The sequence below is a fragment of the Cricetulus griseus genome, chromosome 9, assembly GCF_003668045.3.
Source record: "Cricetulus griseus strain 17A/GY chromosome 9, alternate assembly CriGri-PICRH-1.0, whole genome shotgun sequence".
Lineage (NCBI taxonomy): Eukaryota > Metazoa > Chordata > Mammalia > Rodentia > Cricetidae > Cricetulus > Cricetulus griseus.
The window spans coordinates 22,616,068-22,622,772 of record NC_048602.1 but is presented as its reverse complement, the minus strand read 5'-3'; positions in this window follow the sequence as shown (position 1 = coordinate 22,622,772).

The following is a 6,705-nucleotide window of genomic DNA, read 5'->3' as shown; positions in this document are numbered from 1 at the left end:
CTGAGGCTTCCACATGGGACACCAGCAGCTCCTGGGTTCACTGGCTTCTGACCACACCTGAGAATTATTTGAGGAATAGCCATAGCATCTGAAACTCCACCTGTGGCTGTAGGACACTGGACCCAAAATGAACCCGGCCTGGAAAACCCCAGTGTGTGTATTTCTTGAGCTCTGAGGGGTGGAGAATTTCTGACCATCCTTAGTCAAAATGAACCAGTGATAAATTTCATATGAGCTACCAGTGAGGGTCACAGACATTCTTAAGTTTACAACAGGTTTCTGCTGGGTGAACAGGTGGGCTTGTCATAGACTCCTAGAAGAAATAAGTCTGTGCAAAGTTAAAGTGTCTCATACAGCCTGTATTGTATCCCATGGCGGCACATGGAAGGGATATGCGGATACATCACTTTTTCTTGGGAGTGATGTCTGGGGCTAAGATTATAAGTATCCTGTCACCTGTCACCACCAGATCTATGGTGTCACTCTGCGGTGTCCATGCAGCAGAGGTGTAAGAGTAACAGTGATATCTCCCTGCCTGCAGCTGTGTCACGTTTGGAATGGTGAAGTTTGCCTCATTATTTTGTTGGGGGTTGTTGTTGTTGTTAAAGAGAAAGACAATTTTTTCACAACAAAGAAGTAGAAAGAAAAGTTACTAGAGAAAAAGAACAGTAGGGAATCATATTTTTAGAAGGCGGATTTTTTTCTGAAAAATCAATGACAACCATTATAGGTAGGGGATCTCTATGGATGTCTGGGTTGGACATGGCTTCCTGCTGTGTCTGTCAAGAAAAGGGACACAGTGATTCCCAGTGTAATTTCAGGCCTTGTGACATGAAATTGGCAACTTGCTGATCCAGCGTGCTACAAGATCTCACACCAGAATGGATTCCATTCCACCTCTTTTGTGGGTGTCATTGTAAGACATACTCCTCTTAATTTAATATGACACAAATTTACATCTCACAAACATGAAACACCACAAGATTCATATTGAATAGCTAAAGAATTAAGATAGATCAGAAGAAAACTGGAATATGTATCCACATACAGACTATTAAATAGAAAATTTTTGAACCTAGTACAGAAGATACTAAGGTAAGAGCCGGTAGAAATAGAGAAATGTTATTCAAGAAATAGTTAATTTGTATTTGGGATGATTCAAACTTCCAAAAATATATAGTTGCAAAGTGTTGGTAATATTGTGCTATAATTAATGTTGTTCAATTTATATGTAAAATTGTTTACAATGAAATTCAATTAAATATATTCATATATATGTAAATGAAGCTATATAAGAGAAGTATTTCTACCTTCTCTTATACACAACACCATACTGAATCCTGACTTATTGCTTTCTTTTTTTTGTTAAGGGCTATTTGGATCTGTTGGCCTCAGGATTCCTGGCTTCTCTCTTTATATATCACATATATTTGTTTTTCCAGTGTCATCTCACACCATTGGTAAGAGGACACCCTGAGGGGATCACCAAGTGTGGTTCAGCCCATATGTTGGGCTTGTGAATGGTTCCTGTAAAGAAGGAGAAAGAAAGGAGGTGGATCTGCTAAGGAAATACCACAGAAAAGGTCATAATTGTCATTGACACAGGAGCTGATCTGCAATAGCAGAGGCCACACAAAGACCACACTTTCCCTCGCCCTTGGATTCCACTGTTATTTCAACCCTAGTTTTGGCACCTCACGTTCAGCTACATCACACATTCTGTGTCACTGATTTCAGTAACCTTGGCTCTCAATTAACTACCACACACATCAGGTCATTGTCTGGAATCTTGTGTCAGTTACAATTACACTCAAATGAAACTACTGCACTTCCTTACCTGAGACCAGGAGCTCTAGGTGGTTACTGGGCACTGACCACAGCTGGGGGGTGCTCCAATAATAACCATAGCATGTGAACCTCCACCTCTGGTTGGCAGTCACAGGACCCACTGTGAACACGGCTCCAAAAAGTCTAGAGGACATATTGTGTGAGGGAACTGGACTAGAGAACTTCTTGTCATCCTTCATTAGAATGAATGTGTTAAATGGCTCTTGGGACTCACACTGAAGGGTCACATTCCCTCCTTAAGGTACCACAGGCCTGGGAATGTCTGACAGAATGGTGCTGTTGGGGTGAACTCCTAGGAGAGAAGAAGAAGCCTGTTGTCTGGTCTTTTATAAGAAGCAGGTTCCCATCTTCTCATATTTGAGAAAGGGAGCCCCCCGTGAACATATTCCTTCCCTTAAGGCAATCCTGAGTTTGGGGGAGCGTTCATCACCTGTCACCACCAGCTCCAGGATGTCAGTGGATTCTGTTGTGCCCTTGGTGCTTGTATAGTTACACCAATATTGCCCTGCATTGTACCATTGAACAGATGAGATAGAGAACGTGGCCTTTTTCTCAGTTTCTAGAATGGCTGTTGGTATCAGGTAATCTTGACTTCCCTCTTTGTAGAGACGATATTCCTTGGCCGCCAAAGGTACTTCACACAAAAATGTCACCTGCTCCCCAGCAGCCACCACATTACTTGGAACTGCCCTGAGTGTAGATTTAGAAATGGTTCCTGAAAAAAATGACAGTTTGTTCCCCAGAGCTCACCCTCAGATACAAGCTCTCAGAACCAGGACTTTTAAAGCCCTCCTGCATCAGGTCACACTGTCTGTACTCCATCTGCTCTGTTCATGAGTTACCTGTGATTCCCCATCATGGTGTCCAATCTGTGCAGCTGGGAAGACACTCACCTGCCAGCACTGGGATCCTGATGTCCAGACTCATTCCTGTAAGAGAGTTACCTGTGAGCATTTGCACTGAAATGGGAGTAGATTATCCAATTCCTGGTGCCTTCTGGAGCTGATGAGACATCCTAGTGGCCCAAATCAAGGTTGTGAGGTGGATTCTCTCTCACACAAGAATTCCTCATCCCAATTTGGTATCTCACCAAGATACAGCAAGACTGTAAGAAAAGGGGTCATGGCATCTTCCAGTTGACAGAAGTTTCCAGATAGTTGGTCTTCTTTCCAAATACACAGACACAAGATGTGTGTCTGCTAAGGGCTTGCTTCTGATCCTTGTCATGAGGATGTCATTAGCATCTGTTGAGAAACAGGAACTGCTCTAACCAGGCGCCTGACTCTTCTTCCCTATGCTGTGATGGGTTGGGCTCTAGAATGTATGGCTTCTATCTCTCTGTGGTTCATTAGCTTCTGTTTTGGTTTCTAAAATAGAACCTCTTAAACTTGATGCATATCCCATAACCCTTCCTCTTCTTCCTGAGCTTGCTGTGTGCTAGGATTCAAAACAAAAGTCTAACTGTAGTTTCTTCCTGCAGAACATCTTACTGTAACCCTCTACACCTGACTGAAGACTTCAAGGAGTGTCCGTCCTGCAGGACACCAACCTGGGGCAAGAGAGTCAGGGATAGATTATGGGGACAAGAAACACAGAAGGACCACAAGACAGGATTCTATCAAGTGGCAAACTTTACTTTTCTCAGGCTCGCTTATATAGTCAGGATATGGGGAGGGGTAGAATGGGTTGTTTGCACACCAGGTGTTGGTATAGACAGGATATTAGGAAGCCACAAAGAGGATGTTTGGCAGGGTAAAGAGTTTATGAATAAGAGGTCCAGGGAGGGTTGCTTAGGTGACTGAGCCTGTGGGTGTAGGACTGGGCCAGGTTGTTTCTTTTCTTGAGCTGAGGTTCTAAGGAACTGCTATGTAATATTTAATTATGTGGCCTGCCAAGCATGGATCAGCTTACTGACTTTCTCAACCCACCTTATAATGAAACCAGGACCAGCAGACCAGTGAAGCCACCACCCAACATGGTCTGAGCCCACCCCCACTGATCACTAATTGAGAAAATTCCTTAATAGCTGGATCTCATCGAGTCATTCCCTCAATAGAGGTTCCTTCCTCTGGTGACTCTAACTTTTGTCCAGTTGACACACAAAGCAGCCAGCACATAGGGATGAAAGGAGAACAAAATGTGGCATTCTCATGGTATTTGATATTATTCTGCTAAATGGGCTCCTATGATTCATAAGCAATTTTAGCAATATACATGATATCCATAGGTGCATATTGTTAGTATTCATACCTCTTTCATGTTCCTATTTCATTGTTCAGAATGCTTCCTGTTTTGTGAAGTCTTTGATTTAATGCCTGTTTATCAACAAATGTTCTTTCTAAATTAAGTATTATTAGCATCTCAGCCACGAGCATCAGCATAATACTGATTGTTTAATATCAGTATAATTTACACCATATTTATAGGATTAGGATTGCCTATGAAGGTGTAAGGATTGGTTGACTTTCAGGGTGTTTTACAATGCATTGGGGATACAAAGGGGTTTTGATCATGAAAATTTAATGGTGAGAGTAATCCTGTGTGATTTCCTGTGTTTCATATGGATGACACATTAGATCCAAAATGTAAAGGTCATCAAAATCATGAGCTGAAAACCAGAACTAAACTTAAGTACCCAAACTTCAGAAAGGAAGCTAACACTGTGCAATCCAGAGACCTAGCCTTGTGAAGGATCACTCACTGCAGGGAGATTTCTTCCTACTCGGTAGATGTTGTAGAGTCAGACCCAAGAGAGTGTTAGTAGCTGTGCTCTCTCCATATTTGAGTACTGTATTACCTCTTCTCACTGTCTTGTGCCTACAATGTGTTCAAGTATTTATCCACAGGCATGCTAGCTCATATGTATGTATCAGTTTCAGTTTGAAAGTCATACTGAACTGGTCCCTGGGAGAAGTGTAGTCAGTAGCTCATGCAAAGACTCCAAGGTATTATTTCCATCCCTAATCGTAATGATTGCCAATGAAAAACCCAAACTCAAGCATGACTTTCCCAATCAATATAGATCAGTTCATATTCTGCATGTGTAAGGTAACAATTGACACTGTATCATTATAAGGAAATGTGGTTAACTTACCTGATAGTTTTGGAAGATGTAAGTTGAGTATCAGGCAACCCTACCTGTTCATCCTGTGTGAATGCTGTTTACTTTTTGTTTACTTTGTCCCGGAATGCTAGAGAACTTAATGTAAATGTGCAGGTGCAAAAATGGAAAGACTGAATTGTGGGCATTGAATTGTGGACCAATCGACTTCTGGAAGAATTCATCCAGGTCCCAGAGAGATACAGTAGTAAAGGAGAAGGGTGATATTCACATATGTATGAAATTTTATATTTAGTTGGTGACTTAAATATCTCTCTAGTGCAGAGAGGCCCTTAATACACATTTGGTTAGTGGCAATGTATAATAAGGGAAAATACCAATAAGACTAAGGAAAAGCAGAAAACATACAAGGTGAGGACACAAATCTCAGTGGTGGGAATAGATGTGCCCCCATAGCACACACTTGAACTATAGGAATGTAAAATCTTCAAATGTTCACAGCAGTGTAGAGAGTAAGAGTCTTAATGTGGTGGTTGAAGAGCTCTTCAACCGAAAATTTAGATCTTTTCCTGCACACAAAACATATTTGCTTGACTAATGTTTTCTAACAAGAGATTCACAAAATTAAGCACTGAATTACCTCATTAAAGAACACCAAAGATCTGAGGCTGATTGGACAAAAGTTATCCACAAGAGATCCTGATGACAGTAGGATGAATGAAGGGGTGTTGGAAAGATGGAGGAGCATCATGGGGGTTTTTTGTTTGTTTTGCTTTGTTTTTAATTAATTTGGGGAAGCCTACTACAGGTGTCAGGGTTGGATATGGAGGAACTGGGAGGTGAGTGTATTTGCAATGCATAAGGTGAAACTTCCAGAAATCAATGAAAGACTTTGCTTTAAAATAAAAAATAAATTCGCAGAAAGCACACAAAGAGCATGTGATGAATACTGAATGGTTACAGAGTGCAGTGTTTGGAGATGTGTTTAATGGTGATGTCTTATATATTTGGTCATTGTTTTCATCCTGTAATTTGTTTTGTGCTCATTTTCTTCTGTTTTTGTTTTATTGATGCAAATTCCTTGTACACACTAACAACTAAATTCTCACAAAACAAAACGGGGACTCGCGATTCACAGTGAAGAATGTAATAGTTTACAAAAAATGAAAATATTACATGAAAGTTTTGAGAAGCAGAAGATAGAGAGAAGTGAGGATCCAAAACTCACTGGTAGGACAACATGTTCCCCCCACTACATGGAATGATTGAGAGGATAGAGAAATCTTCAAAGTCCACACCAAGATAGAGGGTAAGAGCCTTAATGTGATGGTTGTGTTTTTGCCACACTCACACTTAGGTATCTTCCTATTCCCAAAACAAATTTACTTGCTGGATATTTATTTCCTCACAATGATTCCCAATATTAAACATTGAAATTTCCTGTAAAACAAAAAACCACCTGAGATACTCAAATGTATTTCCTAGACTTGGTCACCAGGCAAGGACTATGTCTGTCTCACTTCTTCACTTATGGGATGCATTCAAACTCGTTCTCTCACTGCGGCAGTCATAAAAGAGCAAAATTGCGAGAGCTATGAGGATCAAGCCAGATATGCCCATTCGAATGAGGTTCTCCACTGTGTGATCCTGGGGCTCTGAGTCTGCAGATTGTGGACAGAAAGGTCAGGACCAAGCAAAGCTACCAGACACCACAGCATTTACATTGTGAACAGTTCCCTCCTCTTTATAGAATTTGACTTTCCGTGATAACACCCTAAATATAATTTTCCTTTCCC